This window comes from Rattus norvegicus, chromosome 20 (assembly GCF_036323735.1).
Source record: "Rattus norvegicus strain BN/NHsdMcwi chromosome 20, GRCr8, whole genome shotgun sequence".
Taxonomy (NCBI): domain Eukaryota; kingdom Metazoa; phylum Chordata; class Mammalia; order Rodentia; family Muridae; genus Rattus; species Rattus norvegicus.
Genome location: NC_086038.1, coordinates 36,384,280 through 36,404,972, shown reverse-complemented (window position 1 = coordinate 36,404,972; position 20,693 = coordinate 36,384,280). Strand labels below are relative to the sequence as shown.

General features: G+C 41.8%; 1 long non-coding RNA gene across 1 annotated transcript in view; it reads left to right on the top strand.

Moving 5' to 3' along the window:
- Nucleotides 1-19,451, top strand: part of LOC108349074 (uncharacterized) — a 47,956-nt gene extending 28,505 nt beyond the window's left edge. Inside the window, exon 3 of the long non-coding RNA XR_005497556.2 lies at nt 18,813-19,451. This is a non-coding gene — a long non-coding RNA (uncharacterized LOC108349074). The remainder of the gene's footprint in view (nt 1-18,812) is intronic.
- The last annotated feature ends 1,242 nt before the right edge of the window (nt 19,452-20,693 follow it).

The window sequence follows — 20,693 nt, the reverse complement described above, 5'->3', positions numbered from 1 at the left end:
CTATTAAAAGCCATTGTCGTTCACTGTTTACTGTTCCACTTTAAATGGTTGAAGTTAATAAAATTCCATAATAAATATGAATCCCACTTAACTCGAATGCTCTTGCAGAGCAGTTCTCTCAGCTGAATCTATGAAAGATTGCCTGCATTGCTTCTTGAAATAACAACTCTTTGAAAATGCTGAAATTGTAATTTTACGTGGAGATGTGTGGAATGTATATTAAATGTCCACCACACATGGATAGTGTCTATGTGGCCACTGTCTGCTCCAAAACATATGCGTGTGTTTGTGTGTGTGCCTCTGTGTGTATGCATATGGGTATGTATGCTTGTACAGAGAAGCTCACATTTCTACCTCATTTAGTAGAAATTAAAAGACTTCCTACATTCAAGGAAATGCTAAAGAAAGACTGTTCTTTAGTGCAGGGGAAGCTCAGAGGGAGATCACAAGTCTGACTCTAGAGTTCTGTCTCAGCTGCGACCATTCCTGTAAATGGAACGTCTCCTCCTCTAGACTGAGGCTGGGAAGCAATCTTACACTGCTCCTTTTAAAAGACAAACTGAAAGAACAAAACCACATGATCATTTCATTAGACGCTGAGAAAGCATTTGACAAAATTCAACACCCCTTCATGATAAAAGTCCTGGAAAGAATAGGAATTCAAGGCCCATACCTGGACATAGTAAAAGCCATATACAGCAAACCAGTTGCTAACATTAAACTAAATGGAGAGAAACTTGAAGCAATCCCACTAAAATCAGGGACTAGACAAGGCTGCCCACTCTCTCCCTACTTATTCAATATAGTTCTTGAAGTTCTAGCCAGAGCAATCAGACAACAAAAGGAGGTCAAGGGGATACAGATCGGAAAAGAAGAAGTCAAAATATCACTATTTGCAGATGATATGATAGTATATTTAAGTGATCCCAAAAGTTCCACCAGAGAACTACTAAAGCTGATAAACAACTTCAGCAAAGTGGCTGGGTATAAAATTAACTCAAATAAATCAGTTGCCTTCCCCTATACAAAAGAGAAACAAGCCGAGAAAGAAATTAGGGAAACGACACCCTTCATAATAGACCCAAATAATATAAAGTACCTCGGTGTGACTTTAACAAAGCAAGTAAAAGATCTGTACAATAAGAACTTCAAGACAATGAAGGGGGGGGGGGAGACAATGAAGAAGGAAATTGAAGAAGACCTCAGAAGATGGAAAGATCTCCCATGCTCATGGATTGGCAGGATTAATATAGTAAAAATGGCCATTTTACCAAAAGCAATCTACAGATTCAATGCAATCCCCATCAAAATACCAATCCAATTCTTCAAGGAGTTAGACAGAACAATTTGCAAATTCATCTGGAATAACAAAAAACCCAGGATAGCTAAAGCTATCCTCAACAATAAAAGGACTTCAGGGGGAATCACTATCCCTGAACTCAAGCAGTATTACAGAGCAATAGTGATAAAAACTGCATGGTATTGGTACAGAGACAGACAGATAGACCAATGGAATAGAACTGAAGACCCAGAAATGAACCCACACACCTATGGTCACTTGATTTTTGACAAAGGAGCCAAAACCATCAAATGGAAAAAAGATAGCATTTTCAGCAAATGGTGCTGGTTCAACTGGAGGTCAACATGTAGAAGAATGCAGATCGATCCATGCTTATCACCCTGTACAAAGCTTAAGTCCAAGTGGATCAAGGACCTCCACATCAAAGCAGACACACTCAAACTAATAGAAGAAAAACTAGGGAAGCATCTGGAACACATGGGCACTGGAAAAAATTTCCTGAACAAAACACCAATGTCTTACGCTCTAAGATCAAGAATCGACAAATGGGATCTCATAAAACTGCAAAGCTTCTGTAAGGCAAAGGACACTGTGGTTAGGACAAAACGGCAACCAACAGATTGGGAAAAGATCTTTACCAATCCTACAACAGATAGAGGCCTTATATCCAAAATATACAAAGAACTCAAGAAGTTAGACCGCAGGGAGACAAATAACCCTATTAAAAATGGGGTTCAGAGCTAAACAAAGAATTCACAGCTGAGGAATGCCGAATGGCTGAGAAACACCTAAAGAAATGTTCAACATCTTTAGTCATAAGGGAAATGCAAATCAAAACAACCCTGAGATTTTACCTCACACCAGTGAGAATGGCTAAGATCAAAAACTCAGGGGACAACAGATGCTGGTGAGGATATGGAGAAAGAGGAACACTCCTCCATTGTTGGTGGGATTGCAAACTGGTACAACCATTCCGGAAATCAGTCTGGAGGATCCTCAGAAAATTGGACATTGAACTGCCTGAGGATCCAGCTATACCTCTCTTGGGCATATACCCAAAAGATGCCCCAACATATAAAAAAGACACGTGCTCCACTATGTTCATCGCAGCCTTATTTATAATAGCCAGAAGCTGGAAAGAACCCAGATGCCCTTCAACAGAGGAATGGATACAGAAAATGTGGTACATCTACACAATGGAATATTACTCAGCTATCAAAAACAACGACTTTATGAAATTCGTAGGCAAATGGTTGGAACTGGAAAACATCATCCTGAGTGAGCTAACCCAATCACAGAAAGACATACATGGTATGCACTCATTGATAAGTGGCTATTAGCCCAAATGCTTGAATTACCCTAGATGCCTAGAACAAATGAAACTCAAGACGAATGATCAAAATGTGAATGCCTCACTCCTTCTTTAAAAGGGGAACAAGAATACCCTTGGCAGGGAAGAGAGAGGCAAAGATTAAAACAGACACAGAAGGAACACCATTCAGAGCCTGCCCCACATGTGGCCCATACATATACAGCCACCCAATTAGACAAGATGGATGAAGCAAAGAAGTGCAGACCGACAGGAGCCAGATGTAGATCGCTCCTGAGAGACACAGCCAGAATACAGCAAGTACAGAGGCGAATACCAGCAGCAAACCACTGAACTGAGAATAGGACCCCCGTTGAAGGAATCAGAGAAAGAACTGGAAGAGCTTGAAGGGGCTCGAGACCCCATATGTACAACAATGCCAAGCAACCAGAGCTTCCAGGGACTAAGCCACTACCTAAAGACTATACATGGACTGACCCTGGACTCTGACCTCATAGGTAGCAATGAATATCCTAGTAAGAGCACCAGTGGAAGGGGAAGCCCTGGGTCCTGCTAAGACTGAACCCCCAGTGAACTAGACTGGTGGGGGGAGGGCAGCAATGGGGGGAGGGTTGGGAGGGGAACACTCATAAGGAAGGGGAGGGGGGAGGGTGATGCTTGCCCGGATACCGGGAAAGGGAATAACACTCGAAATGTATATAAGAAATACTCAAGTTAATAAAAAAAAAAAAGAGGCTCGGTCAGGGGGCTGGGGATTTAGCTCAGTGGTAGAGCGCTTACCTAGGAAGCGCAAGGCCCTGGGTTCCGTCCCTAGCTCCGAAAAAAAAGAACCAAAAAAAAAAAAAAAAAAAAAAGAGGCTCGGTCAGGCAGCAATGGGTTAAATATGTATGATGCGTGTTAAACACCCATCCAGACCACAGAAGTGGTCTGTTCAGGAGAGAGTTCTTAGGCTGCTGTTATAACAGTGATAGGATCCTCCTTTAACACGAGCAAGGCACTGGGATTGATCCCCAGTAAATGAAAGTTCTCTGTAAGCGGTAACATTAATCAACTTTAAAACAACTCACTGTGAAGTGATGTCTCATTTGCACTGAAGCCATTTTATTAGTTTCCAGATTTATGTGGTAGCTGTTAGATTACAATGCCCTGAGAGCTAACGATAAAATAATATTTGAATAAAGAACTAATTTTTAGCACAGTTGGAACTTCATTACATCTTGCCAACTATACCTTCATGAAATATCCCATTCATAAGCATCTCAGCGTCAGCCATGAGCCGGTTAAAATGACACTGCAAGTTTTAACTTGGCTCATGGAGAGACAGAACTTTCCAAAGACAAGGATCTGCTCCGTGACAGAAGAGGTTTTAAAAGTATTTGCCAAGATGAGATAAAGGTAAATATTCTCTAGGGACAACAAGATATATTTTGGTTTCTTTAAAACATAAAGTAAGAGGTAGTAATAGTTCTTGGCTCACTATCTGCCTCTCATCTCAATCCAGTGAATGTGAACAATAAAGAAAAATCATTAAATTTTCTCAGAATGAACACCTTTTAGGTGTCCTACAGAAACTTCATTTAAGGCTGTGTTCTTTATGAACCCTTCCTCATGAAATATTCCCTTCTATCTGCCAAACCTTAGAACAACCCTTGTAAAAATATGGTGCAGATAAACAGTGGTGGTCTTACATAATGGGAACAAAAAAAAAGACAAAATGCCTGCCTCCCACTGTGCAACAAGTTCCAGGCCTAGCAGAGCCCGAAACGCCATCATTCATGGCATAGTCTGGCTCCTAAGAGAAGATCAGCATCGAGCTGGGCTACTGGAGACAAGAGTAAGGCAGAGCCTTTCACAGCACAGAGGCATCAGCTAGCTCCTTTTTCCTGCTGTTTGAGTGTGATGGCAACACCAGCAAAGATTCTGCCATCATCAGCATACACAGAGCAGTGTCATGTCTCACAGGTCTTGAGAAACACCAGATGGATTGAATTGCTTTCCAGTCTCCCCATAAGTGTGTTTGGGATGACTTGCTCCATGCACAGAGCTGGTGGTGGAAACCAAAGTGCAACATACTTTCTCCCAGGGATTGTTCACCTCCCTGAGCTGACGTGCAGTCTACAAGGGACAAAGAGCCATGCTGTTGGGATAAAAGTTGAATATGAGTAGGAACTGACTTCCATCTCCCCTCCCCCACTAAGACGGGTTCTCACATATCCCAGGCTGGTTTTGAACTTGCCAAGTAACTAAGGATAACTTGATCTCCCTGATCTGCCTGTTTCTACTGCTCAATCACTAGGATTGTAGGCTTGCCCACGACACCCGATCTTATGTTGTATTAGGGATGGAACCCAAGGTTTTTGTGCATGCTAAGCAAACAGTCTACCATCTGAGCTGTATTCTCGGTGATCAATTAATCTTGATCACATGGAGAGTAGTCACAATGACCAGACAGTTAGCCTGGCCAACCTATTAATCTCAGTGCTCAAAGAGGATAGATACTTCCCTGGACACAGTTCTTCAGAAAGCTAGTGACCCCCCTATTTTTCGCAGTATTCTTTACTACATGGGGAGTGCCTTAGCTTCTCATCAAATTGAGATTGGAGTACCACCCACTTTTCACTGTTGCCTTAGGTTTTGAATGAATTAATTTGATATAGTTCTAATTGAGATTAGAGTACTGCCCACTTTGCATTGTTTCCTTGATACAGTTCTGAGAACAGTGTCTGGCACTCTAAATGGAGGACCTGTAACCTCTCAGTTAGTAACTAAAGCAGGCTTAGACTCCAGATTCAAAGCAACATCATACTATACCAGGAAAGGCTGGACACCACAGAAGTAAGTGACAACCTGTCCAATCTTTATAAGTACTTTTTCTTTTAAAAAATTAAGAAATTGCTAAGCTTTGTGGCACATACCTTTAATCTACCCAGGAGGCAGAGGTGGGTGGGTTCTAGGCCAGTGTGGTCTATGCACTACATTCTAGGGCAGCCAAGGCTACAGAGTAGGACCCTGTCTTGAAAATACAAAAAAAAAAAAAATTTAATTTCTCTTTCACCAGTCATGGTCATTCTCATCCATTATGTATAATATTAGCCTGTACCCATATGCCTGCCTTTCATTTCTCCCTAGCTTTTGACACAGAATCTCATATATCCCAGACCAGCTTCCAATGTTGCTAAGGATGACCGTGAATTCCTGTATCTCTCCACTAGATCACAGAGACTGTGATCATTCTTCACTATGGCCAACTTCAGGATCCCTTTCTGTCTGTTCCAAAAGTACAAACTCTTAATGGAACCAATACAAAGGATTTTTATTTTTAGACAAAATTTTAAAATTCAAGAAATAGATGCAGGACAATGCCATTCCTTTCTGTTGTCTCCTCTCCTGCTCAACTTGGTGTTACTGTGCAAGGAACTTTTGAGTCCTGGATATGAAAGGTAGTTGTGGTCCGTAGCCTCAGAACCTGGGCACCTTTTTATGTTACTATCTCACACTCAAAACGTCAATTACCAGAAATATTATTCCAAAGCATAACTGCTACTTACTGGTTAGTATACTATGGGACAAAAAAATCTAATGACATTTTAATAAATGCCAACCCTAAGGCTTTGTAAACATCATTGAAAAATGATTCCAGGACCTCATGTCTAAAGTCTATCTCACTCTCCATCACTAATCATCTTTTTTTTTTTTTTTCGGAGCTGGGGACCGAACCCAGGGCCTTGCACTTCCTAGGCAAGCGCTCTACCACTGAGCTAAATCCCCAACCCCCATCACTAATCATCCTAAAAACACTTTTTACACCTTCTCTGTTTTAGCTTTCTAGCTCAACAGGAAAGGAATACATCTCTTTTTAAAATTATGCACATCTGGCTAGCTTTATGAAGGCGTTATGGGAATTGCTGTGGGGGGAAGTCATCAACTGTCTTGCCTACCTGTGAACACTGTAACCTACAGATACAACTACCCTAGCAAGTACACCCACTGGTACCATAGTGGCCCAGATGTTTTCAGTGTAACCAACCATTTTTTTTAAATACATTTATGACTTATTTCACACATGGCAATTTATTCCTGGTGCTGTAGCTATGACCCAAGAGCCATGACTCATAACTCTTTGGGATAACATAATACTATTGCTGTGTCCAAAAGACATAATACCAAATTGTCATTAAATACTTGTCTTTATACTCAGATCTATGTAGATCTTGGCCCTCACAGAGAAGCTTCTTTGTATAGAGAGACTCACAACTGGTTAAAGTGCAGAGGATGACCTATGGATCTATCGGCCATTAACAGGAAAACTATATCACACCTTCTCACAAAGCTTGAGCAACTTCACAAAAGAGGAGGTAGAAAGAGAGTCAGAGCTCAGGGAGAACTGTGACAAAGCTGTGTCTTCTAGACACAAAAGATCCATGACATTCATGAACTCACAGCAGATGTGGTTGTCTGTACAAGATGTGCAGAAGATCAAGTCAGTCAGCATTACAACCTGGATGAATGAAGGGCTTCAGAGAGGGTCGGTTTTCCTCAGAGTGTGTATCCCCCTCATAGGTAGACTATTCCTGAGTGTATGGCCCCACACACCTATGCACTTACAGACAGAACTTTATAACTGAGCAGCGTTCCTGTGTTGGTCATCTTGACAGAAATATCCATTGAAATATTTTTCATAATTCTTATTTCGAGATCAGAAAATGAAGGTTAGCAGATTACCCTTAATCATTCTCCATCTGATTTTTTGAGACAGGTTCTCTCTGTGAGCCCGGAACAGAGTCCTCCTCTCCCCCCTGATTCAGTCGGACTCCAGGGAACCTCCTGTCTTATCACCCCTGAAATGTGATTACGGGCTCAAACCGGAGCCTGGCTTTAGAGTCTGGACATTGAACTCAGGCCCCCATGCTTTTACAGCAAGCTCTGTACTAATTAAGCCATTTCTTCTGCTGTTATCACAAATTTGCTATTCATCAACAGGCAGAACATAAGGAATGATATCCTAGACAATGCACACCGGGAAATGGCCAGCAGCACGGGCTACAGTAGCTCCCCTTCCTTACAGTCTCTGGCAGGGAGGTTACGGCTGTGCACAACCTCTGCCAAGTTAGTCTATCCAAGAACGCTTTTATTCCAGGTGAGACCCAGTCCAGCTTCCAGTCAGCTTGTCTGAATAGAAAGATAGGGACACAGAGCTCTCACAATGACAGACGGCAATTCTTACAAGCAGGACTATTTCTCAGCTGCCTCTCCAGCATCCCACTTGGAGGAGGCAGCCTCACTCCGGGTGTGAACGTGGGAGGGGAGATTGTGAGGTGACTTGTCTAGTCCCTGTTTCATAAGCTGGCACCGCACTGGTTTAGTCACGCTGGCTTTTGACAGCCTCCGGTTAACTTTGAAACGAACTCCTCTTGTCTTCCATAGTAACCCCAGACATCTTTCCTCCGTTTAAAAAAAAAAAACAAAAACAAAAAACACTGTTAGGCAGGAAATAGTCAATAATATCTTTGGATTTCTTAATGGATATTATTATCCTCAACAGTCTAGGTAATTGATATTTACATGAGGTATGCTCTGCATTGCTAGGAAAATGCCTTATGCAGTAATTTATTTCACCTCTGTTCATGTATGGATCGAGAGGCTGCAGAAGATATGAAGCTATAAGACTTGAACTTGGAACCAAACTTGTGGGCCTGTGCATAACGGCAAAAATTTCCTGTCATAGAAATACCTCTGCGATATTTATATTTATATTTACTACGGTAAAGTGCCTAGTATATTTAAGGGGGGGAAGGGACAGAAATAAAAACAAAAACAAAAGATGATTTTTTTTTTGAGGCACATTTTTTTCTGCCAATGCGTTTACTCCCAAGGCCTTTTCATTACCGTATTGCAAATTAGTAACAAAACAGAATGGAAAAACCCAGATGTTCAAATGATCTCCTCGGAAAAGCTGCCTGCCTCTCGGATAGCCTCTCTAAAACTGGGTATGTTTTTTCAGAAATGACGGCTTTCCTTGCGGGGAGGAGAGTGCAGAACGGAAAGCCTGGAATTCCTGAGCGAGGCTCCAAAATGATCAACTTTGCTTTTACAACTTTGTTTTGAATTTCCCTGAGCGGCACTGAGAACCTTAGGAGCAGCCTATCGCTGTTGTCCGGGTTTTACTCCTTTCCTTTAGTGTTAACCTGAAGCCCATTTCAGCGAGCCTGTGCGCAGCCCCGCTCTGAGCCAAAAATCCTAGACTTGGGATTCTAGGCTTGCTTCCTTCCGTGTGGCATCCAGACTGCCAGCGTTCTTGCTGATTCACTGGGACAGGCTGGAAGGGTGCAGGGCTGTGATCCGGTGGAGACAAGACCCGGAGTTTCTTTGTAAATCCCAGCTTTATTGCGCTCAACCGGAACTTTAGACTCCCCCATCAGCTCCTTCATCGGCAAACTGGGAATCAGCCTGGTATTAAGCACTTAACTTTGTTTTCTTTGAGGAAGTGCTTTGAAGATGAGAGGGGTTGCATTTATTTGGTTAGCAACGTAAATTAATGGGGTCAGAAACAAGACCGGGCTGAGTGTTGGATGGTACTTCTTGATTTTCTTGCTCTGCCTACCCAATGCTTACACAGCCCGGCTCATCCCAGCCTATCCCTGATCACTATCTCCAGTTTTCTTTACTTTCCGGATTTAAACTCAAAACCTGTATGATTGAACCAACAAGCCAGGCTTTGAGGAATGTGTCATAGTTATGTCTCCAGGCAGACTGTTGGATCACACCCAGGAAAGCTGCCCGGACACTTCCACACATCCTACTTTATTTTAGGTCAGTTAGGAAACTCAAAGTAACAAATATGACCACTGAAGAATTTGCAAAGCAAACTTCCTCAGTTTTCATTAGAAAGGTAAGAATTTGGCTACTTCCTGGACTATATTACCTTTTGCCAAGGCTCAAGATAATTATATACTTAGCAAGTAAAGCATAAACATACCTGCTTCCTGTTTTAAAATTTACAAGGACTTTCCAATAGCTGAGAAGCACTTAAAGAGATGGTCAAAATCCCTAGCCATCAGGGAAATGTAAATCAAAACAACTCTGAGCTTCTATGTTATACCCATCAGAATGGCTAAGACCAAAAACTCAAGTGACAGTTCAGGATGGTGAGAAGCAAGGGGAGCACTCCTCCATTGCTGGTGGGAGTGCGCACTTGTACAACTACTTTGGAAATCAATTTGGTAGTTTCTCAGAAAACTGGGAATAATTCTACCTCAAGACCCAGCTATACCAGTCCTGGGCATAAACACAAAAGATGCTCCACCATCCCACAAAGACATTTGTCCAGCTATGCTCATTCAGCTTTTTTCATAATCGGCAGAAACTGGGAACAACCTAAACGTCCCTCAACTGAAGAATGGATAAAAAAAAATGTGGTTCATCTATTCAATGGAATACACAGCTAAGGCTCAGAAATTAACGGGGGTGACATTAGCTGTGTCTCACTACATTGGAGTTATAGAACCTGAAGAGGCCACTTCCTGTAGCTAGACGGGAACCCCAGTGCAGTGATGGAGACACCAACCCACCCACAAAACTTTCAACTGAAAATTTATCCTGTCTACAAGAAATCCAGGCACAGGGGAGGGAGCAGAGACTGAGGGGACGGCCAACCAATAACTGGCCCAACTTGAGACACATCCCATGGGCAAGCACCGATCTCTAACATTATTAACGACACTCTGTTATGCTTGCACACTGGAGCTTGTTGCCCTCTGAGAGGCTCCACCCAGCAGCTGACTCAAACAGATACGCCCACAGCCAAACAGTGGGTGGAGCTTGGGGATTCTCATGGAAGAATAGGAGGAAGGATTTAGGCCCCAAAAAGGGGTAGGAACTCCACGGGAAGACCAACAGAGTTAACTAACCTGGACCGTTGGGACTCTCAGAGTCTGAATCTCCAACCAAAGAGCATATACAGCTGCACATAGGTCTCTCTCCTCATATACCAGATGTGCAGCTTGACCACAGCTATCCCAAAAGCTGTTGCCTGTACATGGGATATGTTCTACTAGCTGGGCTGCCTTGTCTGGCCTCAGTGGGAGAAGAAACACCCAGTCTCCAAGAAACTTGAAGTGCTAGGGTAGAGGGATACCCAGGGGGGCATCCAGGCTGCTCAGAGGAGAAGGGGAGGGGGTGGAGGAAGAGTTGTGGGAAAGGGCAACCAGGACAGGGTCAGTGAGTGGAATGTAAAGTGAATAAATTTTAAAAAAATAAATTAAATTTAAAAGAAAGAAATTAGAGGCCAGCCTCTAATACTCCAATATCTCATACATGAGATACTGCCACTAAATAAATAAATGACAAACAGAACACTACATACATAAAATATTTTATTTTATGTATGTAGATGTGGTGTCTACATATCTGTCTTATGCCAAGGTGTGTGCCTGGCACACAAAGAGGCTAGAAAGGAGTCACCACACTCCTTGGGACTTGAGCGGCACATGGCTGCGTGCTCTCGTGTAGGTGATAGAAACCAAACCCAGTCCCTCTAGAAAAGTAGTTAGTGCTGTAATGACTGAGGCATCTCTCCAACCCCAAATAGAGTATTTATTTTAATTTTATTTATTAATTAATAAAATTTATTAATTAATAAAAATTAGTTAATTAATTAAAATTTTATTAATAAATTTTATCTGTGCGTGTGTGTGTGTGCGCGCGCGCGTGTGAGAGAGAGAGAGAGAGAGAGAGAGAGAGAGAGAGAGAGAGAGAGAGAGACAGTGGTCACCACATGACATGATACTTAGGTGAGGATCACGGAACAATCCCCAAAGGTTAATTCTCTCCTTCTACCTCTACATGGGATCCAGCCACGGATCTCAGGTCTCCAGGCTTAGGCAGCAGTTACTTTTATTCACTGAGTCATCTTGTTGGCATATCATAAGTTATTTTTAAAATTCTTTTAATGATGTTAATTAATGTTATGGGCATTGGTGTTTTGCCTGCATGTGTGTCTGTGTAAAGGTATCAGGTCCCCTGAAACTGGAGTTATAGACAGGTGTAAGCTGTCAGGTGGTTGCTAGGAATTGAACCCAGGTCCTCTGGAAAAGCAGTTGGTGCTTTTAACCACTGAGCCACTTCTCCAGCCCCATAAAGAATCGGTTTTAATGGTCAAAAGCTGATTCTAATGTAAGTTTAGGAAATTACCCAAAAATAGCATTCAAGAGAAAAAAGACAAGAATTTCATTTTTTTTCTAATTTGGGGGCTTGTGTCCTGCAATTTCCTCAGACATTTTAGCCAACATTGTATTGACTCTGGGCAGACTGAAAATCAATCATAATTACATTTTTCTGTAATATAGGGGCATTCTTTATTAATTCTAGAGTCTAAATGTCCTTTTGATTGCTTCGAGTGACTATTCTACAGCATGATAGTTAATTTTCTGTGACAATTTGGCTCAGCTAGTATATCCAGATGTTTGGTCAAACATTAGTCTAGATTTTAGGTCGTAAAGTCAGCTTTTATGTGTGATTAAGTTTTAAGATGATGAACTTTAAATAAATCAGATTAACCTTCATAATGTGCTTAGACTTCTTTTAGATGGGTTTCTGGAAGCTGTGATTAGGATACATGGAAAGAGTGACCTAACAGACAAGAGGTTCACTTCGGCTCATAGTTTGAGAGGCAAGGAAGACATCATAACTCCGAACAGCAGGCATGTGTGGACAGGGGACAGACATCATCACATCTCTGCAGAGAAGCAGAGAGCACGTTCCTAACCAGGGCAGACTACAGGTCCCAGAGCCTACTGCCTAGCAACCCACTTCATGAAAATTCTACAAATTCCTGAATCGGTCTCCAGCTAGGGACCTCATGTTGAAACCCATGAGGCTACAGGGACATTTCATACTCTCTCCACTTAGAGGTGACTCAGCCCTATTGTTCATACTCTGCCTTTCTAGAGAACTATTGTAAGCATCCAAGAATCGATGGAAGAAGACCCTAGACTCTAATAGTGTGCAAAGACAAAGAGCATTTATTTGCAGAAACTGACAGCATGCTGGGGTCAACCATCAAAGGAAAGGGGGGGACCATGAGGGAAGCTCAAAGGTCCTTTTTAAAGCCAGTTAGCATACATGGACTGACCCTGGACTCTGTCCCCATAGGTAGCAATGAATATCCTAGTAAGAGCACCAGTGGAAGGGGAAGCCCTGGGTCCTGCTAAGACTGAACCCCCAGTGAACTAGACTATGTGGGGAGGGTGGCAATGGGGGGAGGTTTGGGAGGGGAACACCCATAAGGAAGGGGAGGGGGGAGGGTGATGTTTGTCCAGAAACCGGGAAAGGGAATAACACTTGAAATGTATATAAGAAATACTCAAGTTAATAAAAAAAATAAAAAATAAAATAAAAAAAAATAAATAAAGCCAGTTAGGGGATTTTCTGGTAAGGTTGGGTCACCTTTTGTCAAGATTGGTTAAGCTTATGTATGGGATTTTTGTATACTTCTGATTGTTTTGGAAAGAGAGAGAGACAGACAGACAGACACAGACAGACACACGACACACAGACACAGACACACACAAAGACACAGACACACACACACGATAGAGAGACAGAGAGAGAGAGAGAGAGAGAGAGAGAGAGAAACAGAGACAGAGAGAAAGACAGAGACACAGAGAGAGACAGAGAAGACAGAGAGATAGAGAGACAGAGAGACAAAAACAGAGACAGAGACAGAGAGAGCTTATAGGGACTTGTAAGTCCCTGTTCAGATGCCAAGGCAGTTGCAGATTGGCTGCCCTTTTTCTGAGGTTTGTCCCAGAAGCCTGGGCTCTTTCTGGAAAATTGAAGCTTAAGGCCCACCATGACTATCTGTTGAAAGTGGAGTTGGTTATGAGTACTAAAACTGCCTTTTTTCTTCTTTCCTTTTTCCCCTGAGTTTTCTCCTTGTCCTTTACCTCCTATATCCCCACACACACACCTCCTTAGATGACACTGAATCCATATATGGTTAAGAAATTTAGATGCAGGAGAATAGGAGGGAGCAGCAAAACCACAGTTGAGGAGAGAGGGGGGTTATACTCATTCCTTGGCTCTGTCCATGGAAGGGCATCCGGTGCATCACCATGGAAAGAGAAAGAAAAACTAAATGGAACACAGTGAATGAAGTCTGTGCAAGGAAGAGCAAAATACAGCTAAAAATAAGCATACTCTTGGTTCTCGTGGAAATCATAAAGGTTTTCAAATTTGTATCAGCCATAGACTTATAATATTGCAACTGATCTCAGATCACAGGCTTCACTTATTTCCTAGATACGCCATACCGAATTAATGTTATGTACCTTAGGAAAAGGCTTATATCATGCCTACGTCATTATGACTGCTTGAGACAGGTCATTCCTACTGCACTGACTAAGCTTTTCTCGGGTGAGTTGAAGGAAAAGGTGTCACTCTAGAAAGGCCATTGATATCTCAAGGTGAGAGGCTCACAGCTCATCATGAGGGAAAACAATATCATCAACAACAAGAAAACAAACAAACCAAAACAACAACAACAAAAAATTTGGGGGAAAGCTATTTCTGCTGGTGTGTGTGTGTGCGTGTGTTTGTGTGTGTGTGTGTGTGTGTGTGTATGTATGTGTGTGTATGTGTGTGTGTATGTGTATGTGTGTATGTGTGTGTATGTGTGTATGTGTGTATGTGTGTGTATGTGTGTGTATGTGTGTGTATGTGTGTGTGTGTGTGGTTGTTCTGGTCAGCTGTGGTAAGACTTAGTTTTATAGAAAATAATCCAAAGCCAAAGCAAACCTGAAGCTAGAGATCAAAGATTTGATAATTTCCAGCTTTCACTAAATGTGGTGGTTCATATCTACAATCCCAATATGTGGGAGATTGCAGCAGGAGGATTACTATGAGTTTAAGGCAAACCTAAAACATATATTGAGGACCAAGCCAGCTGTGACTACATAGCAAGACCCTCCACTACTCCCCTCCAACCCACCCTCACTACTGTAAGAAAAGTATTACCCTTTCCATCTTTTATAATCTCCAGAGTAATCCAGAGAGTACTAAGTGATCACTGTGTTTAGTCGTCACAAGAATTCTCTCAAATATTCAAATATGCAGATTTAAACCTTGTATTGTAGGTTAAAAAGGGTCAACAGAGGCCACACAAATTGAATAGCAAAGATTGTCCAAGTAAGCCAGTCTGTATCCATATGCATGTGTGTGTGTACTTTATTGATAAAGCAAACTATGCTTCTCATCGTGAGAGAGGTCTGGTGTCTGGCACACGCTTGAAGTGGGATGCTAGAATTCTTTCCCCAAACATCCTTAAGTTCATGTTGAAACATGCTTTCAAATACATAGAAAAAAGAATTTAACTCACTGTGGTTGTTTGAGTAAGCTATCCTCCCATAGCCCAGGCATTTGAATACTCGGTTTCCAGTTGGTAGATGTTCAGGGAAGCTCTCTTCTTGTGGTTAGATATACGAGCTCTCAGCTCTCAGCTTCCAGCTCCAGTCGCCATTTCTGCCTGCCTGCTGCTGTCTACGGTGTAATGAGGAGAGACTCATCCCACAGGAGCCATAAGCCTTAAATAAGCTCTTAAGCTATGGTGCCTTATGGTTGCCTTAGCTATGGTGCCTTATGGTTGCCTTAGCTATGGTGTCCTTTCACAGCAATAAGAACGAATGCGCTCATGCTTCCAAATTCTCATTCAGAGTTGCTCCATGTAAGTCTCCGTACAAGCCGAAGTGAGAGACTTGACTCTGCTGCATATTGAACCAAAACCAAAACTGAGCAAAGCCTACAGCATTCAAGAGGAAAAAAGGGGTTCCAAGTAGCTTCAAGTACACACTCTGCAGGCAATGTCTTTATTATCTCTCTTCTTGAAATGTGGAAGTGGTACTATTGAATTGGTACAATGTCTGATGTAAAGGCCAATGAACTTCAGCAATATATTTGTCTATTTCACATTACAAATAAGCCATCATGTCTAAGCAGTTGCTCATTACTATAAATGGAAATAAGGGCAATCATTTTTTTGTATAACGATTTACCTAGTATCATGTACCATGCTATTATGTTCGGTTTACAATAGGCAAACTATGTTAATTCATTTAAATTTTTTCTTCAAGGAAAAATATATATGTTTAGGTTAGGGATAAATTTTCAAAAAGCATGATAGTTTGGGTGTTGGGTAAAATATATTTCCATGGGAGTGCACATTTCTACCACATGTTTCCTGAGAACCTCGGTGACTTTAACTGGTGCACTGATGATAGGAGGCAGGCAGAGGAAATGACTAAATAGCACTTCAGTCATGTGCGTGTGCGTGTGTGTGTGTGTGTGTGTGTGTGTGTGTGTGTGTGTGTGTGTGTGTAAACATTCTGCCTGTCAGCCTCTACTCAATCAGCAGGGTGAGAGCTCCAACCTGCTTCACCAGAGACAGAGATTGGATAGTGGGGTAGGCTAGCATGGTACTCAGTTGGCAGAGTGCTTGCCTCCCAGCACTGAAAAACCCAGTGTAGTTGCACAAACTTTTAATGCTAGGTCTCAGGAAGAGGAGGCAGGAGGATCATCCTCAGCTTTAAGTTGAGTTTGAGGTCTGCCTATCACACCATATGAGACCCTGTCTCAAAATGGGGTGGAGGAGGGGGCAGCTTAACAGGTAAACATGCTGTCAACAAACCTGAAGACCTGAGTACTTCAGCCCCAACATGGTACTCTCTCAATAGTGCATTTATGTACACACACACACACACACACGTATAAATAAATAAATGTAATTTTTTAAACTCCAAGGAAATAGAAAATCAAAGGCTTCTGAGATGATTCAGTGGTTAAAAGAACTTCCAGATCTTTTGGAGAAGATGTAGCACACTATCATATCCCATGAACCGTAAAACAGGCATGCTCCTGAACTCAGGATACAGTTTAGCATTATGTAGAGGAATTGTAATCCAGGAGCATGGCTACTCAAGCAAGAGCTCACATCTAAAGGTATGATTCAGATGCAATGTAGACACACTCTGGATTACAATATGATCTAGCTGGACTACCAACCTGCCCTTAGTACATACCTCTAATCCCTAGCAATGAAGGTAAGGTTGGTTGTAGAAGGAAGCAGCCATGTTCGAAAGTGATGACGAAATGAGGGGCAGACAATGTGATGAATCAGAGAAAGAATTGACAATATATGTCAGAGATAGGATATGCCCAACTCATGTAAGAACAGAAGAGGAAGAAAAACTACTTAAGGGCAGAAAAAGAGAAGAAAGATGGTGGTGTGGTATGTGGTTAAGTGGTGGGTCCATATGGCAGTGTGACCAGGACAGTTTTACAGAGGCAGGTTACAGAGAGAACTACCTAGACACACATGAAGACAGAACAAGCCAGAGAATGAGAGGTGCCAGTAGATTAGAATATGTTGCCAAAGTTAGTATCAGGCCATGCACAGCAGTTCAGTCAGAAGCTGAGAGAAGCTGAATTGAATCAGTCAGCTTGGAAGATTAGATTGTACGGAGACTAGAAGCTTCCAGGCTTGCCTAGACCCAGGAATAGAACAGAGAGGCAAATGCCCTGGGATCACCCCAAGCTGTGTATTCACAGAGCTTGGGTAAAGCTCTCATCACTTCATCTGAGAAAATAAAACATTTACATCCTAGTTTAACTGTTAACATAGTTTCTCTTTATAAAGGCACGAAAGATACTATGACACCAAGTTTATAGCAGTTCAGATTTTCATTACATATAGAAAATTAAAAATGACTTGTTCAGTCTATTTACATTTTCACTTCATTTATTTCTGAGAAAGGTTCTCACTACATAGCACTGGCTGACTTGAACTCATTATGTAGATGAAATTGGCCTGGAACTCAGAGATCCGCCTATCTTTTTTAAAGGTGCTAGATTTTAAAGACATGTGAATTTTGGATTTTTAATTAATCTTTTTCGTTTACTGAGGCACAGTCTTGATATGCAACCCAAGTCAGCCTAGAATTTGTAACCCTCCTTTCTCTGCTTCTGCCTTCCAAGTACTGAGATTGCAGCATGTAATATGAGTCACACCTGGCCTTACAACAATATATTTACCATATTTTATCACTCAACTTTTGATTTATTGGAATGTATATTTTCAGAGACATTCATATGTTTTAGGCACCTCCTTTTACTCACATACAGATTTATGTTCATATCTTCATTTAAAAATGTCCTATGATCTTTGCTGTTGTCCCATTTCGCAGATGAGAACTACTGCAACCCACAGAGGCTGAGTGACTTTCGAAATTAGCAGTTGTGGGGCTGTGTGGAAATCAAAGGCATCTCAGATTCTAAGTTCACCTCTTGGGATCCTTTTTCTGTTTACAGATTGGTAAGGTCGTGTGGCCTCACTCCTAAGATCTTAAAGGACTCACTAAACTCAGGGCTCTGCCGGTGATAGTTTTATTTTTTTTTAAGGAATGCTTTTTATTTACTCTTCAGTAATTGCATATGTGTATAAGAATTCTTTGATCATATCCACCCCTGCTGCTTCCCTTCCACCCATTAAAAACTCTTTCAACCCCATGCCTTCTGTTTTTTATGACCCAGTGAGTCCAGCTAGCACTGCCCTCCTGAATGTGACTTTGGAACCACTATTACATGGTGTGGACAATCTCCCCAATGAAAATTACTCCCCTTTGACCAGCAGCCATCATCTGTCAGTTGTTAGGGACGGAGCCCCATGAGCCCCTTCCCCATCTGCGTTAAAGTTTTGACTGACTTGATCTTGAGCAGGTAAACATGACTGCTATTATGAGTTCAGGATTTTGACAGCCATGTCCTGTCAAGAAGAGAACATTTTTTTAACATTTGTCTCCACCCTCTATACATTCTTACAGCTCCTGCTTCCAGGACATTCCCTTGAGTTTGGCAATGGGCTACAGGATTGATATACAGGTCCCATTTCGAGATACATGCTTTTTTTTTTTTTTTTTTATTGTACAAATATTTAGGTTTCATGGAATTTTTCAAACAAGATTTGTCATTTCTTTCCTGTCCCCCTAGTTCCCCTTCTCTCCTTGTACCCTTAAAGCATATATTTAAAAAAAAAAAAGGTCTTTTGCTTCGGTTTGCTTTTTGTTTTATTTTGGTTATTTGTTTGTATCCAATTCTTATATTTTGGTTTATTTCTTTTTCCCTTTTTCTTTCAGAAACAATTGTAGTGCTGCTGCTTTTGGCATTTGCGTGCTGGAATTAAAGCCTGTCCCACCAGGCTTGGCTATACAAAGGTCTTGACCCAGTTAGGAGCTATGCCGATGTTTATTCCGAGGAAGCACGGATGTTTACAACTCTCAGATTCAAACTAAAAGGAAGGAACCTTGTGTATTAAAGTATTGTAAGCCTCTGTCTCAGTCACTGTTCTATTGCTGTGAAAAGACATCGAGACCAAGGCCACACTTTTAAAAGAAAGCATTTAATTGGGCACTGAATTATAGTTTCAGAGACTTAGACCAGTATCATCATGGCCGGGGGTGGGGGGGAGCATGGCAGCCGGCATGCATGATGCTGGAAACATAGCTAAGGTCTACATCCTGATCTATAGACAGGAAGGTAGAAAGCATGGACCTGGCTTTTTAAACTCCAAAGTCAACCCACAGTCACATACTTCCTCCAATAAGCCTACACCTCCTAGTCCTTCTAATCCTTTCAAATTGTACCACTTGCGCCTCTGGGGGATATTCTTATTCAAACCAACACAGACCCTTTATCCCTTAGTGTTAGTGACATTGGGTACTGAATGATTATATGGTATACCTTTAATAAATTTGACATTGTTCTGGCTACTATGATTTTCTTGTTTTTATTTCTTGTTTTGGTTCTGTTTGGGTTTTTCAGACCTTGAGTTCTGGTCCTCTTGCTTCTATCACCCCTGTTCTGAGGTGTACCAGCACACTCACATTTTTTTATTTTTTTTCTTAGCACTAAGAATTGAATCTACAGTTTCAGACACACTGAGAAAGTGAGATATATCCTTAGCCCTCTATGACTTAAAAATTAAGGAAGGAGGAATTATAGCATATAATTGAAAGAGCCCTAAATTCTTTTGTTCATCTTTATTAACTTGGATATTTCTTATTTACATTTTCATTGTTATTCCCTTTCCCGGTTTCCAGGCCAACATCCCCCCTAATCCCTCCCCCTCCGCTTCTCTATGGGTGTTCCTCTCCCCATCCTCCCCCCATTGCCGCCCTCCCCCGAACAATCACGTTCACGGGGGGGGGGGGGGGGGGTTCAGTCTTAGCAGGACCAAGGGCTTCCCCTTCCACTGGTGCTCTTACTAGAATATTCATTGCTACCTATGAGGTCAGAGTCCAGGGTCAGTCCCCTTCCACTGGTGCTCTTACTAGAATATTCATTGCTACCTATGAGGTCAGAGTCCAGGGTCAGTCCATGTATAGTCTTTAGGTAGTGGCTTAGTCCCTGGAAGCTCTGGTTGCTTGGCGTTGTTCATATGGGGTCTCGAGCTCCTTCAAGCTCTTCCAGTTCTTTCTCTGATTCCTTCAACCGGGGTCCCGTTCTCAGTTCAGTGGTTTAATGATGGCATTTGCCTATGTATTTGCTGTATTCTGGCTGTGTCTCTCAGGAGAGATCTACATCCTGCTCCTGTCAGCCTGCACTTCTTTGCTTCATCCATCTTGTCTTATTGAGGCTTACAGTCAACTCCATTATTAAACTGCAAATCAAAACCATTTTTTTTCACTTTTAATTCTAAACAGGAGAAATTTTATTCACTTGCTCTCTCCTACTCAAATAGACTTTATGGGGAAATGAAAAGCCCTATCAATTAAAAGTGCTGTTAACTTCTTAAGCCATCTTAATAAATGTTTTATTCCCCAATTCTACTTACTTTTCCCAGAGAGAAGCTAGGAATTTTTTGAAGGCTACCAGCTGTAAATACGATGTTATTCCTTGCTCTGGAAGACACACCCCAGATGTCTGTGGTATTATTTCACCAGGGTTATTTTCTTATCCTTGTGGGTTATCATTTTCCACCAACCAGAGCCCGCCCTTTTATTTTCCAAACCAAACTC